Here is a 22,979-nt window from a genome sequence, read left to right on the forward strand (position 1 = left end):
ACCAATTTACTGACGAGCGAGGCGTAGAACCGAATGGGCGATGGCGTTCTATGGACTCCTTGGCAGCGTTGCAAGACGCTGTCGTGTTCCACTCTTAGGGGCATCAGTGACCACACTTTAGGTCAAAAAAGTGCCCCCCCCCCTGAATTTTGTGAGACAGTTACTGCGTAATTTCCTTTCCTCAAATACAATTTTCATTTTCTTGATTACGGCTCCTCTTTATCTATCTTCTTTCACTCCCACTTCCTCCCTTCCTCTACGGTGCGGTTCAGGTGTCCACCGAGATGACAGAGAATTACTGCGCCATTTCCTTTCCTCAAAAAGCGTTGCGTTCAAAGGGCAAGGCATCGCGCTGAACGGGTGGTGTTCCGTGGACTCCCTGTCAGCGCTACAACGCGCTGTCGCGTTCCACTCCTAAAGGCGAAGCTTAAGCGTAATTAATCAGCAGTTAATTAGTATTCAGGCATTAATCAGTAATTAACATAATTAGTGAATTGTCATCACTTAGTAATTAGCAGTCAATTATATGTGACGCCACCGGTGCCACAGAAACAGCGAAGGTGGTGCGGAAAACGCTTCCGCCTCTACCCACTTTAGACAGTCAAAGTGCCCCCTGAATTTTTCAATGCATTATTTAGGCATTGCTTAGCGATTCCTCTCTTAACAAGTTTTGTATGAGATGAATGAAACGGTAGGAGGGGTTTGTTAGTTCTTGGATGGTACTCCCAACACGTGTTGTCCAAGTCTCTTCTCTGTCCGTGTTTTTTTTTTGCGCTTGTACGTGTCTGCTATGAACCAACCAGCCCAAAGGTCGGTGCTCTTGACACAACAACGGGAAATTTGAGAAGAGCGCGAAAGTCCGAGACGAGCAGCCGAGCCCGCTGCCATGTCCGCAAATTAATTACCGGCAACGCCTCGGTGGCTCCGGCGGTGAAACAGCCGAATCGTATGCAGCGCTGTAATTTGGAGCAAAACGTGTCTGATTTTGGCGATACTGAGATGATGTCTGGATGCAGGAAATAGAAACAAGCAAGAAAAAAAACACTCCGAATATAAAAAACGGGGAAATGATGGACGACGATGCAAGATGTACTGGAGTGCATCTGCGAGGCCTGAAACACTCGTAATAGCCTGATCGACCAATAACCACAAATCCTGCTCCACATGCGCTCCATTAAGGCCCATGCGAAATTCTTGAAAAAGTAGTGGGGCCATCAACCCACTTTCATGGCATCTAGACTTTAGAAAGGTTATAAGTACAAGAACTATAATGGAAAACGCGGAATTGAGCATTCAGATTGGAAGACTGTATACTTCAAGGGGAGGAGCAGCCGCCAAAACTTGCAACGCAGCCGGCCGCACTGCTATCAAACGTCGGCCACATTTCCAGCTTTGCAAATTCAGCACAGATCTTGCGTTGAGTGCATTCGTGATTCGAAGCCACAGCGCTACAAAAATCGAAACCAACTCCAGGGGACGCGGCGGGCAGCTTCCCGCGGGGCGGAAGCAACATGGAGGCTCGTATCGACCGGCGGCGGGCGTTTGGTCGGCTCACACCGGGGTTGCCGCCACTGCGAGAAGGCCTCGCTGCTCACGTGAGTGCTTTATCTTTCCGACCATGTCTCCACCTATTGTATGTCACATGGTGCAATGCGCGGAGGCGGACGCGCGCCGTCCAAGTACGCTGCGCAATGCACTTTTACAGCCGGCGGCTCGAGAGATGCACTGTTGCCGCGTTCAGTAGGCCGTTCCCAACTAGGAATCGCACCTGTGGCTCTCTCTGAACTGTAGCCATTTTGACGCGCCCACTCGTCGTTTCATAACGATAGTTGTGTGACAGGAATACTTATCATGCAGCTGTCAATGCACTTGCGGCCGCATGCCATTGGGCGGGGAGAGCTCGCGCGCCGGATAAACAAGACCAACGAAAGAACAGCGATAGCGGTAAACACGATGAATCAACAAGCACAAATGAAAATTCATAGACAAAGGTTTGCCGGATGCGGTTTCGTATGAAAGAAAAATATTCCTCGCTAACCAGTGCTGTTTATTTACTTGTTTACTCAATACTCCCGACAACCTTCTTCCGCCAAGGCAGAAGTGGTTACAATGGACTGCAAGTTGTATTCGTTGCAAGTCGTGGTCAGACTGTGATGACAAAAGAACAGTAAAACACACAAACACCAGCTAGAGTAATACAATGAACAAGCAATACTTCTTAACATCTACCCACTTCCAAGAAGTAGGAAAGAATGCGCCGCAATCACAAGTAGCAACAGCTTCTAAAAATGGTTAAGACATTGAAAGGTTCACCACCTCATACACCAGCCCGTTCCGCTCCGCAATAGTTCTCGGAAAAAAAGGAGCCCTTGTACGCATTTGTTCGGCAATGAGGGTGCTACATAGCCTTGCTGTGTTTCGTCCAGGTAAGTTGTCGTGTTATATTGCATGTATGCGTGGAAATGCAGCTTTATCTGGTTGTTAACGGTGTTGAATGTCACCGTGAGGCGGCAAAAAGTCCTCTGGGATTCGAGTGCTGAAAGACCGGATCGTTTATAAAGATTTCATACGAACACCTACCTATGCATGTAGTAAACAAAACGAGGCGCTTTTTTTTTCTCAAATCGTTCTATGCGGTCATTTTTGTTTTGCTGTATGGATCCCAAACTACGTCTGCGTACTAAACTAACAGGCGTATGAGGGACGCATATGCAGCTAGTTCTTTTTGCTGCTACAATATTTCAAGCGGTGCCTCATAAACCAAGACGTTTTGATGCTGCTCAGACAACGTTCTTAATATAAGTGTTTTAGATTAATGAAGAGACAATAATTGCATCCAAGTATTTCAAATGGCCAGCACGGGCAATTTGGTTATAGTCGAGTTGTATGCAAATAGAAGTGCGATTTGTTTTTACGTGTGACTCTCATTTGAACGCATCTCAAGATATTCAGAGTCATCTATCAGACGTGGCACGATTTAGTAATAGCCAGTAGGTAGGTAATTGCGGTTGATCCTCGATTGTTTCAGTGCTGTACTAGACAGTTCAGTCGTCTCCTACATAGCGGCTTCGCACAGTGGAGTCGATGGCCAGGTCATTAGGATAAATATTGAAAAGAAGGGGTCCAAACACCCAGCCTTCATAAACCCGGAAAACACTGGCGCAGTTTTTGAATTTGAGCGTACTAACGGGCGTTTGAAACATAAGAATCACGCCACATAAGTTTGTTATTGTTTAATAGGTCACTAAGATATACATTAAATTCCAATGGGATACGCGGTAAAAGGCTTTTTGGAAATCGAGAAATATTACATATATATTCGACTACCTTAGCCTCTCTTCGCGAAGAATTCTTTCGTAATATGGATCAGTTGCTTAACCGTCGATAGGCCACGCCGGAAACTATGATGGCTGCTCGTGAAAACATTTTTCAAAAATGAGCTCATGTGTCCAAAAATAAGCTGTTCAAAAACCTTGTTCGTGGTGCACAACACAGAAGTCGGCCTACAATTCATCACGAAATGCTTATCACGGGATGTGTTGATTGTGGTAACGTTTTTGCAATCAGTAGGGACTTCACATTTATGCAGACTTGCACTGAAGATAATGGATGAGTATTTCGCGCACCATTCTGTGTGTCTCTAAAGAAAGCAGTCTGGAACGTCGGTTGGTCCGGATGAGTTCTTTGTGTCAAGTTGAAGTAGTGCTAAAAAAATGCCCTGTTCTTTTATGGAGAGATCGAGTATATCTGAGCTTGTGCCTCTAAACGTGACCGCCTTATCTCCTCTGCACAGAAATACGTTGCAAAATTGGTCGCAAAAAGCGAACGCTATTATTATTGTGTTCGTAACCTCCGATTTGCTCAGCAAAATTTGGCTTGCGGGGTCGTTGTCTGCTAGGTGCCTCCAGAGCATTTTTTTTTTTATTCAGTTACCCTAAAGGCCCGCGTGGGCATTACATAGGGGGGGTACAATAAAAGTTTTGAATACGGAGAAAATACACAAACAGGCGAGTGCACACAAAATTTGAACATGAAGCAAATACGTCATTGCAGGTAGATATATGCGGCTCATACAACATTCACAGCCCCAGGAAGCACTTCAGACTGTCGACAAATGTGACGTGGTCAGTGATGGACGCCACGTTTTCCGGGAGCTGATTCCAGTTTCTAATGGCAACAAGAAGCGGTAAAGAAAAAACAGATTTGTGCGGGCGAAAATGGGCTGTACTTTGTGTTGGGGATCCAGTCGCGGAAATACTTGGTTAGCTGGTACTACGTGTAGCGCAGAAAAGGGTGAATGACTATGGTAAAGATTGTGAAAGAAGGACATGAGCTGAAGCAACCTGCGTTTCTCGAGCAGAGATAAGTTAAGAGACCTTTTCATTTCAGATACGCTTGCTGTGCGCGAGTAGTTCTTTACGATGAACCGGGCAGTTTGTTTTGAAGAGATTCAACTTTATTTATTAGATAGGTCTGATGTGGATTCCATATAAGCGACGCGTATTCGAGTTTTGAGCGGATTAATGCAGTGTATGCCGTAAGTTTCGTTCACGAGTCGATCAGATGCAAGTTGCGCCTAATGAAGCCAAGCCCTTTGGATGCCTTGCTGAGCATCATATCTATATCAAGGTTCCATGACAGGTTGGATGATAAATGAACGCCTAAATACTTTATGTTGGACACTGATTCCAGCTGGGCATCGTTTATACTATAAGTATAGGGCTCCGGCTTGATCGTCGTGAACGTGATGGCTTTCGTTTTTGACACAATCTCCGTCTGCCAGTGTCTGCACCAATTACCAAGATTTATGAGGTCCCTTTGTAAACAATAGGCATCCGTAGGGTTATTGATTTGTCTATATACCACGCAATCATCTGCAAATAGACGGACTGTAGAGCACAGGTTATTACTGATGTCATTTATATAGACTAAAAACAATATTGGTCCGAGTACAGAACCCTGTGGCACTCCAGATTTCACGGAGGCAAGTGGAGATGAATGGTCATTAACGAAAACGGACTGGGTGTGGTTTCATAGAAAATTAGATATCCATTTGACAACCTTCGTGTTTATATTTAAGCATGCAAGTTTTCTAATGAGGCGCTGATGTGGAACCTTATCAAAGGCCTTTCTGAAGTCGATGAATATCGCATCTATTTGGCACAAAGAGTGAACGGCATGATGAACATCGGTAATTAATTCAAATAGCTGCGTTTCGCAAGATTTATCGCGCAAAAATCCATGCTGGTTAACGAAGAAAAAGTTTTGTCGGTCGAGGTAATTCATAATAGTTGATGAAATAATGTGTTCCAATAATTTGCAACATGTGTTAGTTAATGATATAGGCCTATAGTTTGTGGGATTTAATGTGTCACCAGACAGGAAAATAGGGATGACGCGAGCAACGTTCCAATCGCTTGGGACACATCCTGTATCGAGAGATTGTTGGAAGATAGATGCAAGAATAGAACAAATTCCAGGTTTAGCTATGTTAAGTAACTTGGGGCATATGCCGTCGAGCCCAGGTGCCGCGTTTGTCGGAAGGCGATCAATGGCGGATGATATACCTTCAGGAGTGATAGTTATGTCAGGCATGCAGGAATCCAGGGTCGGAAAATGAAGATCAGTTGGTATCGGTGTCTCATCAGTAAATACAGAGCAAAAGAAGTAATTAAATTGGGCTGCGACCTCGGCCAAAGAAATGTTTCCCTTCGCCTGCTAAAGATATTGATGCTTGTGTTGGGTAGTTGGGATTAATTATTTTCCAAAATTTTCTTGTGTTGCTTTGAAGCACGTTTGAAATGTCCGTATTGTAAAACTTGTCCTTCGCAGCTGCAATTTCGGATTGGCATGACTTTTCATGCTCGCGGTAACGCTCCCAATCGCATATTGAGCCCGACCGTTCGGCTTTTGAGTATAGTCGTTTCTTTTTGCCTATACTGCGCTTTACTTGATTTGTGAACCAGAGGCCTTGTGTCGACTCGGTGATAGCAATTTTTGGTATATATGTTTCCTTTAGCGAAATCAGTTTCAACAGGATAGATAAGCGGGCTAGTTGGTGATACATTATGCAAAAAAACAGCGCGAACAAACAGGGACGAGACGAAGAATACACAGGAACAAGCGCTGTCTGCGCTTGTTCCTGAAGAATACACAGGAACACGCACAGCGCTTGTTCCTGTGTATTCTTCGTCTCGTCCCCGTTTGTTCGCGCTGTTTTTTTTTTGCATAAGAAATCAGTTTGTCGCGAAAAAGTGTCCAGTTCTTATTTGAATTGTGAAGACTAAATGTACGCATGAACTCGATCGAAAAGGATGCCAGGTCACCGATCAGCGCGTCAGTGTTTGCTCTTGAGTAATCAAATATCAGTTTCTTCTTGCTTTCTGCTTTTTTCTTGGCTGTTGTAAATTCGCAGTGTAGCATGTTATGGTCACTTACACCGTCTAGTACACTCACTGACGTATACTCTGGTTCTGTGGTCAACACAAGATCTAAGAGCGAACCACCGCGTGCAGGGCAACAAACAATTTGATGCAAGTTGGACAAGGAAAGGATGTCTCGAAAATTCTGGCATTCACCTTTCCTTGTGCCGCCCAGGGGCCTCCCATTGCGCCAGTCAATGGGAGGCCCCTTTACTGGAACACACTTTGTTCCAAAATGTGTTCCAATTACTGGAACACATTTTGGTGTTGCTACTAACGAAATTGTGGACGTTAACGTCAAAAACTTACATTTTGACAATTTAATCGTTTTTCCTCAACTCATCATGAAGAATCGAAAAGATGTACCTTGTCTGTGGACGATGATTTGGCAAGCGTTTAACGTTACGTTTTAGTTTAATGATTTCGCATGTAATCCAGCTTACACGAGTGTAAGCTGTTTAATTTCCTGAGTGTATGAGGGACATACTTTTGTGTACAATATGGACTGTGTGCTTGAAACGTAGCCATAAATCGTCAGAACTCTAGGTTTCTTCCGTGGACACATTATCTTGAGTTTCGTAGTTCATTTCGAGAAAGTCGAAAGTATTAGTGTCGTCAGCGTGATTAAAGCCAAGAAACGCGATTTTCGTCCCTGGCGTCTCGGACCGTCTGAGGTTGCTTCTAAAAAGTATTATGCTGGAGTTAGCTATTTCGGGCAGAACAACGACTGTCAAACCAGGCCGGCTAACGATTTCAGAAACAAAAAACTTTTGTCCGGAGTGATTCTTGTTGGTGTATCCACTATTTATTATAGATTGTAGGAAAAGACAATCATAATCATCAGCCTGACTACGCCTTCTGCAGGACAAAGGCATCTCCCATATATCTTCAATTACCGATGTCCTGTGCCATCTGCGGCCACCATATCTCCGCAAACTTCTTAGTGTCATCCGTCCACCTAAATCACTGTCCCCCCTGCTACGCTTGCATTCTCGGAATCCACTCTGCTACATGCGTAGAGTGAGCAGCGCGAAAAGACAGGACGAACACAGAAGCTCACACGACAGGCTCCGTAATACTACAAACAATTTATTGAGAGCGACGAGCAGGTATTTATATGCAAGCCAGGACCCACGTGTCACCAGAAAACCATTAACAGCACACAAAGCAAACAAATCATATCAAAACACCATCCATCAGTAGCATATCAAACACTTGGCACATGCGAAGCAATAATTCAACACGCAAAAGAGCCGGTAAGCCAAAAGCAAGACCACTAGACAATTATAAATCAACGAAAATGAGCAAAATTAAAAGGGAAATGTAAAGTCAAACGTAACAATTCTAGTCCAGTTGGTTTATGGGGGTTTAACGTCCCAAAGCGACTCAGGCTATGAGAGACGCTCTAGACCAGACTGCTACTCTTAATAGAGCACCGCGATGTTTTCAATAGTGCCGAATAATATCATGAAATAGATTCATCGCGCGTTCCAGAGACTAGTGCAAAAAGAATTATTGCAATCGGAGCATGCCAACGAAAGTTACTGCACTTTGAAAATTCAACATATAAAGATCAGACAAGAACGCGTCTCACTCACCCATTTCACAGACCCGGTACTGAGATCGGGCGCTTCCAATGACAACCGTGCCTGGCACACACACAGCGGAAGCTTGCATGCAATTGTTGCTTTCCGGCCAGTCGCGCATTGTGACGCCCCCCTTGTACGCGCTGTTGATAGGGCAGGAGTGATAAACTAAATTAATGAAGCTCCCCGATGTTTCTTTGTTGATAGGAATGAAAGGCTTTCCCCCCTCCACCCCCTGAACCTCGCCTCTCGTATTCTGTGCGGCCTTTGTCTTCACATTTTTGGGCAAGGTGTGTTGACTGAGTTTTATTTTCAGTGCCTCCTTGGTGTGGTTTGAACTGCTGTCGTCCCCACGATTACGAACGTCTGAAGTGGAATGCAAAGTGTTGCCCCTAGCGTTATTCTCATTAGTTTTCTTTCACTTTCACTACTTCTTTCCACCTTTTGTGGCATGCGGAAAGCTTACAATCCACAGGAACATAATGTTCGCACGTAGTGAGAACTGCAGTTAGGCAAGCAGGAAAAAAGCGAGAATGGCTTCTAAACGTAACTCTCTATTTCGGCTGACTTACTCCCGCAAAGAATTGAACGACTCGGCGGCGGCGTAGCAATAGGCGAGCTCGGCGGCCGTCGAACAGAACGCCGGCCGCTCTCGGCCATGCTCTTTTTTAAAGCTGTTAGCGAACTTTCGAGATAAAGCTTGGGAAGTTACTAGAACATTTCAGAACAACACAGAATCGGCTCTGCCTGGATGCGATCAATCGAGATAAATCTAGGCGCGTCTTGCATCACAAAAAAAAAACGATAATGCGGTGGGCCGGCAGCTTTGAAGAATGAACAAACACTACAAACATTCGCGGCATTCCTCCCCTCTCAAAGAAGCATCGACCCGATGCTTTAGAACATAATGCGGCTACAAACAATTAAAAACGGATTCTGGAAAAATATGCACTGGGTGTGGAAACACGGCGTTCTTTAGCGCGCATAATATGGCTTTAGACGGACAACATGAACAGCTTCTGGTCGCACGCGGCGTCGCTGGGATGCAATCATTTCGTCAGGGAGGACATCATAGTCCAGTTCACCTAGCCGACGAAGAACCTTGTACGGGCCGAAATGGCGGCGCAAAAGCTTTTCACTCACTCCGCGGCGGCGAATGGGCGTCCAACCCCTGACTCGGTCCCCTGGCTTGTATTCCACGTTGCGTCTTCGTAGGCTGTAGCGTCTGGCGTCGGTCCTTTGCTGGTCTTTGATCCGTAACCCGGGAAGTCTTAGAGCTTCTTCCGCGCATTGAAGGTAGGCCTCGACGTCGACATTATCTTCTTCTGTAACATTGGGCATCATGGCGTCTAACGTGGTGGTGGCCTCCCTGCCATGGAAGAAACCGAAAAGGCGTCATCTGGCTGGTCTCCTGCACTGCGGTGTTGTAGGCGAAGACGATGTAAGGCAGGATAACGTCCCAGGTCCTGTGTTCGGCATCGACATACATGGCGAGCATATCGGCGATGGTGAACGCGAAAGGCTCACATAATCCTCATATACTCCGGCACAAACTCCTGTCTACGCAGGTACTCGTCGATTTCTTGCGGACGTTGGCCGAAGCGTGCTAGTGGCGCGTCAAAGGTAAAGCCACGAAGACCGATACGGCGGTACGGGCAGTGATGAAGAATGAACAAGCACTGCAAATATTCGCGGCAATATTTTAGATCCATTTCGCAAGTATAAACAAACAAGATACGAACTGGACGCCCAACCAATCAGAGAGGCAGTGCGCAATCTGGAAGCCATGTCTTTTCTACTGCTGAAAATGACCGCTACGTTGCGACACCATCAGCACGAAACAAGCATTTCTAGAGACGATTTAAATATTAAATATTACGATTTCGGCGTCCTCTTTGGGCGGTCAAGACTCAGAGTCCCTTACTTGGTATACAAATAATAAAGACCGCATGCTTTAATTGCCTATGTCGCAGGGCCCCATTAAGGCCGATCAGTTTTCTTGCCTTGGCATAACACGCCCTGCCAAGCCCAATTCTCCCTGTTTATTTCGACTAGGATCTGATTAACCCGCCTTTGTTTTCTCATGCACTCTGCCCTCTTCCTGTCTCTTAACGTTAAACCTATTATTTTTCTTTCAATAGCTCGCTGCGTTTGTTTATTGTTTATTTGTTTATTTGGTACCTGCATCGCCTTTCGGCATTACAGCAGGGGGGCACTTTCACATTCACAGACAAGAAATCATGCTCTCAACGCGTGAGAAAAGGCTTCATTAGGTAGAACATCAAGAATATGTAAAGCATTCCATTCGCGAACTGTTCGCGGAAAAAACGAATAACGGAGTACGTCATCTTTAAAAGGAAATTAATACAGCTTCAAATTGTGGTCCCTTCGCTTTGAGACGTAGAAAGGCGGCTCCAAATACTTTGTTCCGTTTATACCAGTCTTGAAATAGAAAATGTTATGTAAAAATTTTAATCTCAGATTTCTTGTTCGAGTTTTAAGTTCTGGCTACTGAAGATTCCTTTTGCTTTCTGAGATACTGAGTGTCCTGGCATAATTTTCAAGTTCAAAGCGGACAGCCGCCGCGGTGGCTCAGTGGCTATGGTGCTCGGCTGCTGGCCCGAAAGACGCGGGTTCGATCCCGGCCGCGGCGGCTGAATTTCTTTGGAGGAGAAATTCGAGGCCTGTGTACTGTGCGATGTCAGTGCACGTTAAAGAACCCCAGGTGGTCGAAATTTCCGGAGCCCTCCACTACGGCGTCTCTCATAGGCTTAGTCGCTTTGGGACGTTAAACCCTATAAACAAACTGAAGAGTGGTTTATTGGCACGTTGAAGCGCCGGCAACGAAGACCCGGGCGCAAGTCGTCTAGGAACCAGCGAGGCGAGAGCGCGGCACACAAGCGGCAGTTCTCCAGCACGAGCCTTTCACCGGCGGCGCTAGCGCTTCGTCGTTGGTGGCGGTGCTGAATCATCTTCTTCATTCCAACTGCCCCGGAGGAAAGAGGGAGCCATCCTGGCGACTCAAGGCGAGGAGACGACGAGAGGGCTGTAATAAGGCTTCAAGCGGCTGACATGAACGACGTCGCGACCACGGCGGCGATGGTCCAAAGAAGGTGTCACCGGTTCGATGATACAGTTCACTGGTGACGTACGCTCTAAGATGCGGTAAGGACCAATGTGCTTGGCCGAAAATTTGGACGCAGCCGGAACAGAGAGCCAGACCAATGATCCAGTGGAGAAGTGTGTAGCGGGCGTGTCTTGGTCCGACTCATGTTTCCGGAGCCCTTGACGTTCGGCAGTGAAGGAGCGAGCCAACTGGCGGCACTGCTCAGTATATTCTGAGCTGTCGGGGTTGTAGGGAAGGATTGTGTCCAGCAGACAGGAAGGCTCGCGCCCAAATAAAAGAAAGAATGGGGAAAAGCCAGTGGTTGCCTGGGATGCGGTGTTATATGCATAGGTCACGAACGGAAGGACTTGATCCCAATTAGAGCTGTCGGAGCTAATGTACATGGCGATCATGTCCCCAAGAGTACGGTTGAATCGTTCGGATGAGGCCGTTGGTTTGGGGGTGGTAAGCGGTAGTGGTACGGTGGACTGAGTGGCACGCATCGAGAAGCTCGCGAACAACTTCAGACAAGAAAACACGGCTGCGGTCACTGAGAAGTTCTCGCGGAGCGCCGTGACGCAGGACGAAGTGATGAAGAAGGAAGAAGGCGACGTCGCGAGCAGTAGCCGCAGGTAGGGCAGCGGTCTCAGCATACCGAGTGAGGTGGTCCACGGCGACTATAATCCATCGATTCCCGGCGGTCGTGAAGGGGAGTGGCCCATATAGGTCGATGCCCACACGATCGAAAAGGCGAGCCGGGCACAGTAATGGCTGTAACGGGGCAGTCGAGGGTCGAGGTGACGACTTCCGCTGCTGACAGGCTGTGCAGGAGCGAACGTATCGACGAACAAAGTTGTACATGCCCCGCCAGTAGTACCTCTGGCGTAGCCGCTCGTAGGTTTTTAGCGATCCAGCGTGAGCGCTTTGAGGGTCGGCGTGGTAATGCGCACAGATCTCAGACCGAAGATGGCGGGGAATCACGAGGAGCCACTTTCGGCCGTCCGGACGATAGTTGCGGCGGTACAGGAGATCGTCGCGGATGGCGAAATGGGAAGCTTGCCGACGAAGGGCCCGAGGGAAGGAGGATGTAGAGTGTTCACGAAGGGCATCCAGCAAGGAAGAAATCCATGGATCCTGGCGTTGTTGATTCCCTGCTGAAAAAAAGTTCTAGGATGCAATAACCTCATAGATCATTCATCATAGAATATCATACAATCTGTATGATATATCATACGAACTGTTTGATGTATCATACAATCTGTATGACATATCATACAGATTGTATGATATATCATACAGTTCGTATGATATATCATACAGATTGTATGATATTCTATGATAAATGATCTATGAGGTTATTGCATCATATAACTTTTTTTCAGCAGGGTTGGGCATGTCGATAGCAGTGAGCGCTGCGAGAGGGGAATCAGATACGAGGGAAGAGGGCGCAGGAGAGGGCAGTGGCGAGCGTGACAAGGCGTCGGCGTCGGAGTGCTTGCGGCCCGATCGGTAGACAACGGTAACATCGAATTCCTGAAGACGGAGTGCCCAGCGGCCAAGGCGTCCTGAGGGATCTTTGAGGGAGGCCAACCAACACAAGGCGTGGTGATCAGTAACGACGGTGAACGGGCGGCCATATAAGTAAGGGCAGAATTTTGTGAGAACCCACACTACGGCCAGACACTCCTTTTCAATCACGCTGTAGTTCGACTCTGCTTTGGTGAGAGCACGGCTGGCGTACGCAACAACGTATTCAGAAAATTCGGGCTTGCGCTGGGCCAGGACAGCACCGAGGCCAATTCCGCTTGCGTCGGTGTGCACCTCAGTAGGAGCACTGGGGTCATAGTGCCGAAGAATCGGGGGCGAAGTAAGACGACGACGGAGCGCAGCAAAAGCTTCATCGCAGGCAGAGTCCCACGTAGACAGGTCGGCGGGACCATTGAGGAGTTTCGTAAGGGCCGCGACGATAGAGGCGAAATTAGGGATAAAGCGCCGAAAATAGGAGCAGAGGCCCAAAAACTGGCGCACCTGTTTCGTAGAGGTTGGTTTAGGGAATTCAGCCACAGCCCGGAGTTTGTCAGGATCAGGTAGGACGCCATCTTTGGATACGAGGTGGCCGAGTATTGTCAGTTGCCGGGCGCCAAAGTGACATTTCTTGAGGTTAAGCTGAAGGCCAGCACGGGTGAGGCAGCTCAATATCTGGCGCAAGCGCTGGAGATGCGTCGGAAAATCGGGCGAAAACACAACAACATCATCCAAGTAGCAGAGACAAATGTTCCACTTGAGCCCGCGCAATACATTGTCCATCATTCGTTCGAACGTGGCGGGAGCGTTACACAGACCGAATGGTATTACGGTGAATTCATATAGGCCGTCAGGGGTAACGAATGCCGTTTTAGGACGGTCGGACTCAGACATCGGGACTTGCCAATAGCCGGAACGGAGATCCAGAGAGGAGAAGAATTCGGCGCCTTGCAAGCAGTCTAGGGCGTCGTCAATACGGGGTAGCGGGTAGACGTCTTTGCGCGTAATTTTGTTGAGCCGGCGATAGTCCACGCAAAATCGTATCGAGTCATCCTTCTTCTTCACCAGCACCACTGGGGATGACCAAGGACTGGCAGATGGCTGAATAATGCCGCGTTGTAGCATGTCGTCTACTTGCTCAGCGATGAGGCGGCGCTCGGGAAGTGACACACGGTAGGGGCGCTGGCGGAGAGGAGTATGGGTACCGGTTTCAATGTGGTGCTCGACATTGGTCACACGGCCCAAAGAAGAGGACTGGTGGTCAAACGATGAGCGAAACTGGTTGAGCAGGGCAAGATGCTGCGCGTGTTGAGCTGTGTCGAGGGCGGGGTCAATAGAGCGGCCGAAAATGTCCGAAGGCAGTGGGTGATCGGGAGTAGGGCCACGTGGGGTGAGGGCAGCGATGTCGGGACTGGAGGAGGTCACATAGGTGTCCAAGGAAGTGATCAAGGTAGCGGTTTCAAAATGGCCAAGGCACTCGCCACGGAGCAGGGAGAAGGCAGAGAAGGAGGTGTTAGAGACGAGGATGGCGGCAGTACCGTGTTGAATGTCGATGACGGCGAAGGGAACAGAGAGGCGTCGGCGAGAAGCAAGGATGGGGGAAGGCGTGAAGAGAACGGTGGCGTCAGAAACAGAGGCGGCGCAAACAGGGACAAGCACAGCACTTTCAGGGGGAATGTGAGTGTCCTCGGCGACAACAAACTTAGCATCACGGCGAATCGAAGGCTCGTCGAAGGGCGCATCACAGAGCGTAGAAAAGACGACATGCGCACGGGCGCAGTCAATGACGGCGCTGTGGCGGGATAGAAAATCCCAGCCAAGGATGACGTCATGGGAGCTTGCACGGAGAACTAAAAATTCGACAACATATAAAACATCGGCGATGACTACGCGTGCTGTGCAAGCGGCAGACGGATGAACGGGCTCGGCGCTAGCTGTACGGAGGGAGAGTCCAGATGGGGTGGTAACTTTTCGAAGCGAACGGCAGAAGTTTTCGTTAATGACAGAAACGGAGGCCCCAGTGTCCACAAGCGCAAGTGTCTTGACGCCGTCTACAAACACGTCAAGAAGATTCGGCGGTGAAAGGCGAGGACTTAAGCAGGGCGATGATAGCGCTGCAGTTCGTGCCTCAGGAACTGCGGCTGCTAGTTTTCCGAATCGGCGGGGACGGGGCGACGCCTCATGGGCGATAAGGAGCGGCGGCGAGGGGAGGGCGAGCGGTGGGAAACGTAGGGAGGGCGACCAAGCGCGCGGTCAGGTGAGGTCCCCTGATGCGGTGGTTCGAAAGGTGCGCGAAAGGTGCGATGCAGATCTCGGAAACAAACAAACAAAGCGGACAGCCTTATTTGCATTTTTTTCCAACTTATCAATAAGTGCTTGTGTGTGCGGGTCCCAGCACACTGATGCATATTCGAGTACCGTCCGGACGGGAGTAAAATATAGCTGTTCTTTGAGATGATGTGGAAGTTGGCTAAATTTTCTTCTTAACAAACCTAGTATACCAGCAGATTTATTTACGTCGTAATTAACATGCTCTGACCACCTCAGGTCCGCAGTGAGATAAACGCCTAAGTATTTATAATTGTGTTCTTTTTTAAGACCGCATGGTTTATAGTTTATATATAAAAAGCGTAGGAGCGCTTCCTTAAAAAGGTTATGTGTACACACTTTTTAGTGTTCAAAGTCATGTCCCAATTATTACACCACACGGCTATCTTATCCAAGTCATCTTGCAGGCTTTGCACATCAAGTGAACTATCTATAATTCTATAAATCACGCAGTTGTCTGCGAACATTCTAAACGAAGAAGTAACATCATCATTAATATCATTTATATACAACAAAAAAAAAGAAGTGGCCCCAGAACCGAGCCCTGGGGGACGCCCGAAGTGACAGGACCATAGTTCGAAGAGCGACAACCAACAACTACACACTGCTGCCGTAGGGTTAGGTATTCAGAAATCCATACGACTCTTTCATTCAAACTGTAGCTGTGTAAATTAGAAACAAGAAATATCATGTGCAACAACATCAAATTCGTTCTGGAAGTCCGAAAAAATACAATCAATAACTTTGTTTATCAATAGCAACTGCGATATGATGTGTAAACTCAACCAAGTTAAACCTTGTCGAAATCCGTGCTGAGCGAGGTTAAGTAAATTATGTTTAACGAGGTGCTACATGGTAGAACTGCAAATTACATGCTCCATTGTCTTGCAAGCTATATTTGTTAGAGACAGCGGCCTATAGTTTACTACAAATTTCTCGGTCCACTTTTATGGATGGGCACAACACGAGCCAATTTCGTCTTTTGGCAGAGTCCCTTCTTGCAAACTGTTTTCAAATAATCGAGTAATATACAATGACAATGTATCAGCCCAATTTTTGATAACAGCTGCTGGATCTGGGCCGCTTGCAACCGATGGGTTCACATTGCGCAATAATTTTCGAATACCTGCTATACTAAAGATAACTTCTGGCATCAGATCAGCACTTGTTGGAATCTGCAGAACTCGCGAGTGGGATGACATAAATACTGATAAAAAATATTTACGAAAGGTCTCAGCCTTACATGCGTCATCTTCAATGAGCGTATCACCACTTTTTATCGTTGGTACCGAGCAGTCATCTTTGCCGCGACCGCAAACATGTTTCCAGAATTGCTTCGAATCCTGTACCAACCTGTTTCCAAGTGAAAAAAAGTAAGAAAGTTTTGCAGTTCCCGCTAGCGATTTAAACTCAACTTTCAACCTTTTTAGTTCAGCTAGGTTCCCAAGGCAACGCTTTTTCTAAGTTTTAAATAGACTCGCTTTATTCTTTTCGTTAGAGCGTGTAACTGGCTGTTCAACCATGGTTTGTTTTTATCTGTTCTCGGAGATATAGTTCGCGCGGGGATGAACATGTCTTGTAGCTGTAGGAGTTTTTCTTTTAGAATGGTCCATAACTGCTCAGTACCAAGTTCATAAGCCAAAGTATCGAAAACCGAAAGATATGATTGTAACTCTGTGTTAATGCTATCATAATTTCCCTTACTAAATACATAGACTTTTCGAGCGAATTTCTTTGCGACTGACACATTGCCGATAGAAATGTCTGCTATCCCTATATTGTGATCACTTATTCTCGGCAGTACTCTAAGATCTGTTATAACGTTTGGGGTATTGCACAGCCATAAATCAAGAATATTCCCGGAGCTATCAGTGCGAGACGCAACATGAATGTACTGATGTAACCTGAATGAATCAAATAAATAAAAAAATGTCGAGTACAAGGAACCTGGAGCACTCTCTCTCGGTGAACTGGCTGACCAATCTATGCCAGGGAGGTTGAAGTCACCACCCAACAAGATAGGATCACCTTCAACAGTGCCGAGAATATCTGATAAGTGCTCATATTCTGCTCTCGATGAACCTGGTTGGAGGTAGAATACCCTAGTTTTCAAGCCTCTTCTATTCGATAATCTTAATTTACAAAACACAGACTCCGTAACAGAAGAAGGTTCCTCCATTGCATATGGTATTCCCGTAGCAACGAGAATGAACACACCCCCGCCTCTTGTCCAACGATCGCGAAGAAAACACTGATATCCGGAAGGGAAAACCTCAGAATTTAAGACAAACGAATCGAGCTATGACTGAGTACCAAGGACAATTGATGGATTTATAGATTGGACGAGAAGAGAGAATTCATCAATTTTATTTTTAATGCTCTGGCAGTTGATGAGCAGCAAACTCAGCGGCCTTGTTTTCAGGGACGAGCCCAGTGGTCACAGCTCGACCACACCTCCTGACTCGCTGTCATACTGATAACGTTTTCCGTTTAAGTGCAGAGTATCAAACATTAGCAGTGGTTTCTTCCATCCTGTTTGTTTCTTTTTGCGTAGCCCCACAAAATCTTTCTCTTTTCGCGCACAGCACGTGAAAAATCTTCAGATACGATATAAGAGGTGCCCTTCAGCTTATGCGCACTTGCGAGCACCTACTGACGTACCTTGAAAGAGGCAAATTTTACAATGACAGGCCGATCTTTGCCAGCTTCGAATTTACCTATCCGGTGAGCGCGTTCAAAAAATCTCTGCCTCTCCCGTAACCGAGAGTAGAGTAAGCATGAAATGTTTACGGGCCTAATGTCATCTCGGTGGACACCCGAACCGCACCGTCAAGGAAGGGAGGAACGCCACCACCCGTTCAGCGCGATGCCTTGCCATTTGAACGCAAGGTTTTTTGGGGAAAGGAAATGGCGCAATAATTCTTTGCCATCTCGGTGGACACCCGAACCACACCGTAATGGAAGGGAGGAACGCCACCACCCGTTCGGCGCGATGCCTTGCCCTTTGAACGCAGCGCTTCTCCCCCGGGCCCCTGTGCGCCTGCGCGGCTTTGCTTCGATGCGCGAAGCCCCTAAGAGATCACGTATGACAACGAAGTGTATCGTGGCATTTATGTGCTTTTTGCACGCGTTATTAGAAATCGGAAGTTATAATTCCGTGCATTATCAAACGCACAGCGACTGATATCTTGATAAACATTGAGAAGGCACTGGCAGCAGTTATTTTTTGTGACTCCTTTGGAGACCAACCGGCGCTTGCATGCCGGTCGCGTAGGAGGGCTTAGAGAGTCTCGTTAAATCTCGTTAAGTCTCGTACGGTGCCCGGATGTTCTCGTTTCAGAGCCCGGATGACTGGAATTCAGTGCCCGGATGAGTGGATTTCAGTGCCCGGATGAGTGGATTTCAGTGCCCGGATGATGGCTCTCGGTCTCGGCGTGACGTCACCACACTGCCGACAACGGGGGCTAAAAGCATTTCATGCTTAAAAATCTTTGCCTCTCCCGAACCGAGAGTAGAGTAAGCATGAAATGTTTACGGGCATAACACATTGGTTGCAGGTGGTACTAGTCAAAATCTTTAAATGGGTCTGTTGTTCAACACACCACACCACACTACACTCTTCTTGTTGCGTCGAAGCGATTGCCTACAATAGAGAGTTTTAGTATAGCGTCACCCTATCGCTTTGGGTCATAGGGGAATAGCGGGATGCTACTGCGCATGCGCAGAACGCTATCGGCCCTTGGGTGTTTGGGTGAGCGGGCGACGCTAACGCTAAATCGGCGAAATAGCGTGCGCCCCTAAGCCGCTTTACGTTGGGACAACATGGCGGCGCCCGCCGAAGCGGGCCCTCTCGCTTCATCACCGATTCGTCGTTGCCGCTGCTCTGTGGCTCACGCTCACATCAAACTAAAGGCGCACGAGGCTTTCGCTTTGGCTGAAGTTGCCTGAACAACAACATTTTAGCGATAAAACACGCCTAATTTTCAGATTGCTTCCGTGTTTACAGAGCTGCTAGGCTTAGCGAGTACTCGTCGACTGACGTCAGAAAGCGCGAGAGGTTTGAACTACTGATCTCCACAAACAGGTTTGCAATATTTTACCAGACCTTCACGCGCGTGCGGCCTATATATATTTATATTTATCATGTATATATGTAAATATATTTATTTTCAGTGTACTCCTCCCCCTGTCCTTTCTACTATCTCCTCCCCTCTTTCTTTTCACTTCTACACACTGCCTGCTATCCTTTATTTCCGCTGCCCCAGCTCAGGTGCTTCCAGCAGGGATAGCAGATGCAAGGGTAGAAAAAATTCTTCTACCTTCCATATTCAATGCAAAATATTAAAAACCATTACTACTACTACTCTTCCTGTGTGAATAGCCTTGGCTCGGATTGAACATGTCCGCATTATAAAAAAATATTTGCATCATTTTTCGCTTTTCCTAATTAGCAATTGATAACTGAAACAGTTTGCGCGTCATTTTATTTACACAGTAAAAAAAGTGCAGCTTATATATCAACTTATTTGTTCTGAAAGCTTCTCTTTCCCGCCGTCATGACGCTGCCTCCAAGCAACGCAAAGCGACCATCCGCGACCCTATTCTATAGACAGAAAACGTGAACCCGTTCCCCTAACGCTAAGCGCATGCGGATAGGGTCACCCTATTCGCCACGACGCTATTCTAAAACTCTCTAATAGTGCGGGCTTAGGTAGGCAGCCGCGAACCGCGGCGGCCTTGTCGCTTTCGGAAGCGGCCACAAAATCATGGCGTTGTCGGCAGGGGCGAGCAGTCTTCTGCTGTGCTGTACCACTCGCAAAGCGATCGCTTTCCGAAAGACGCGTGACTGTGGGACCGCAGCGCCATCCTTGGGGACGGCGCGGAAGCAGTTTTTCAGTCCAAAGGCCCATCTCTCCCTGGAGCTCCCCTCTTGCTTTAAGCTAAGCGGCCCTCTCTCAAAGCCCCTAACAGATCACGTATAAGACTAGTTAAATCTCGTACGGTGCCCGGATGTTCTCGTTTCAGTGCCCGGATGAGTGGAATTCAGTGCCCGGATGTTGGCTCTCGGTCTCGACGTGACGTCACCACACTGCCGACAACGGGAGCTAAAAGCATTTCATGCTTAATACCAATGGGTGAAGTGAAAGTTCGGAGGCGCATAGACTAAGAACAAATTCTTCTGACTTAGCAGCGGTTTCGTTCTCAGAGTCCTCTAAACCAAAAAAGATCAGGTTATTCCGCTTTCCTTTCTTTTCTAAATCTTCAATTTTGGCATTGAGAAACTTCAGCGCTTCATGGTCCTGGCGCTGTTCTACTGAAACTAGAATCTATTGCTCTGCTCATGTCATCCATTTTTGTAAGCTGCTTTTCAAGAGAACACAGAGGCCCTTTCAAATCATTCATTTCCGTTGTAATCTGGTTTTGTTTTGCTTCTATTTATGTTAATTTCGACAGCATATTTTTGGCCTTCAAGTAATTGAGTGAGCTGTTCAGAGGGGCCTGGGTTCAATTCGACATCACCGCAACTCACCAGCAAAAGGAAAAAATAAAATGCAGCATTACGAAACAGAGATAGCTATAGAGATAGCTACATAGCTATAGAGATAGAGAACAAAATCGTGAATACTTACCTACTCGCCCAAATTTCCGCCTTGCCAGATAGTTGCCGCCTAACATGAACATTCCGCGACCGCACATAATTTCGCTGTGATGACAAAATCAAAAACAACGTATGGGGTGGAACCGGCAGCAAGAAAGCTTGGCGGGTAAGACAATGATGCCGAAAACCAACCTGCATTAATAGCAGAACAGTTGGGGCATTTTCAGTCACCGGTTCCACGCCCCGCTGGTGAAGTGCCGCTTCGAAGCATTTGTAGCCGAAGATCGTTGACGCGCAGTGCACATTTTGTCATACACAACGTTAAAAAAAGTTCTGCTTTGTCCGTTGCTGGGCACACTTGATTGTCGGGCTTGAAAAAAGGACAGAGATTTTCGTCCTTGAGCCGGCACACATCGTCCTTGAAGGTAGGCTCCGAAGACGTTCCTCCAGCAGTCTGGCACGCCGAAAAAACCTGCGTGAATAGCAAAACAGTGGAGATGGGCATTTCCATGTCGCCGGTTCTACGCCCCAAAACTTAAGTCGAACCCCTTTCGTTAGCCTCCACGTTTCTGCCCACAGGTGAATACCGGCAAGATACAGCTGAAAAGGAAATTGAGTTGGACAAAAACTCGTCTGGTCGGGGTGAATTATAAAATGTGACATTGCTGACGCCGACCACAACATAGAAAAGAATACACAAAAGACATTTCAGCTCCCATACGAGAACCTTGTGTGATGTGCACAGGGAATCGTCAAGGGATTTTTGAACGCGATGCGTCGACAGTGGTGCTTCGGACAGCGGAGCGACGCGCGTGCCAGCCCCGCGTTGCGCGTGTGCGAGGCGGGCACGAGGAGCGGAGAGCTGACGTGTCAGTAAACCGAAGCGTGAAGGAACACACCGCAGTGAAAGTCTGGTCATTCAAGCGTGGAGGTGGCAGCCGTCGGACGTTGGGTCCATGCTGCCGGGGACTTCACTTGAATCAACGACGTAGGCCTACGGCGTCCCTTTCAAGTTCGGAAGTGGCAGCCGATGGAGTGAGTATACGTGCTGCCGAGGCTTCCTTGGATGGGCTGCATAAGCCGTCGACGGGGCCTGGCTACGGTTTTCCTGCTGCAGCTGGCACCTGCCCGTTTGCCCTACGTACGTTCGTTGGCAGCTAAGCGGAATGTTGTAAATGACATTTTCGTCACACCCTACATAGGTGGTGTCGGCTCTGATGTTACTAGAGTAGTAAATTGGGCCTGTTGGTAGTTCATGATGAGGAAGTTAGAGCGCGAAAAAACAAAGACAAAGTGGAGACGTGGACGGGACAAGCGCTAACTTTCAACAACTGCTTTATTGAAGTGCGGGAAGGGAACCTAGCGGGGCCGCCGCGCATGCGCTAAACCTCTTGTCTCCCAAACTTGCTGTTGTTAAACCCTGTGGCGAGTGTGCAGAAGGTGGTGAAGGCATTGTGATGACCCCACATAATGCGCAGGTCCACACGGGACGGAGAGGCAAGAAGACACCGTATGGCTCAGTTTAAACAAAGTGATGTATTCAATAATTACACATTGTACATCAGAGGCTGGGGCGTCCGAGCTTACGTGGCGACGCCTTCATGGGGGCGATGGAGGGGCTCCGGAGTTGCGATCCGTCGGTGGCTGGCAGAAACCGCGCGCCGTCCGGCTTCGGCGCTGAAGGACCCTTTTCGTGAACGATGTCGTCCCGAGCGTGCCTTTCGTCCGCACTGGCCAGCTATATCTGCTCCGCCCGCCACGTCCTATCTCCTCTCTTCCAGGCTGGATTGTTTCCTTCTTCCTCCTTTCCACGGCGGCGCCTGCGGCACCCCCGACCTCCCTCGTTGGAATGTCGTTTGTCTCCCGCCGGCAGCTTTCTTCTCTTGTCGGGTTGTCAGCCTCCCCTGCCGACCTGCCTCGTTGGGATGTCGTTTGTCTCCCGTCGGCAGCTTTCTACCATTGTACCCGTTCAGTGGCTTTGCCGCCGCTGGGGGCTCCGTCTACGCGGCGCCGCCGAACGCGGACCGTACCCCTTCAGTGGCTTTGCCGCCGCTGGGGGCTCCGTCTACGCGGCGCCGCCGAACGCGGACCGTTTAAGGGGAGACAAGGGAGTAGGACGGTTGAGCACAGAGAAGATTCCGCCGAAGATATGGGCCCTGGTAGCTCACGCACGGAACGTCACAGCATACATGGTTCAAAATAGTTACGATTATACACATTATGATAACAAAAATCGATGTTCTTTTGGAGTCATGTGCACTGAAGGCGTGCTGATGCATAGATCGTTCTGAGCGATCTTAGCGGCTTCAAACAGCTCACGTTCGAGCCTACCTTGATGCCTCCCGATTACCGAGGTGCTTTTCAGCAGCGGTAGACATTTGCAGTCCTTACAATGGGGTGGGAGGTTCGAGCCG

At 48.0% G+C, this 22,979-nt stretch overlaps 1 protein-coding gene across 1 annotated transcript in view; it reads left to right on the forward strand.

The window, feature by feature from the left end:
* The first annotated feature begins 1,524 nt into the window (after window positions 1-1,524).
* Window positions 1,525-22,979, forward strand: part of LOC149349101 (prolactin-releasing peptide receptor-like) — a 178,131-nt gene continuing 156,676 nt past the window's right edge. Inside the window, exon 1 of the mRNA XM_089578067.1 lies at window positions 1,525-1,595. The gene's annotated coding sequence lies outside the window, so the exon portion shown is untranslated. The remainder of the gene's footprint in view (window positions 1,596-22,979) is intronic.

The sequence above is a fragment of the Amblyomma mixtum genome, chromosome 3 (genome assembly GCF_055824585.1).
Source record: "Amblyomma mixtum isolate Tamu chromosome 3, ASM5582458v1, whole genome shotgun sequence".
Classification (NCBI taxonomy): domain Eukaryota; kingdom Metazoa; phylum Arthropoda; class Arachnida; order Ixodida; family Ixodidae; genus Amblyomma; species Amblyomma mixtum.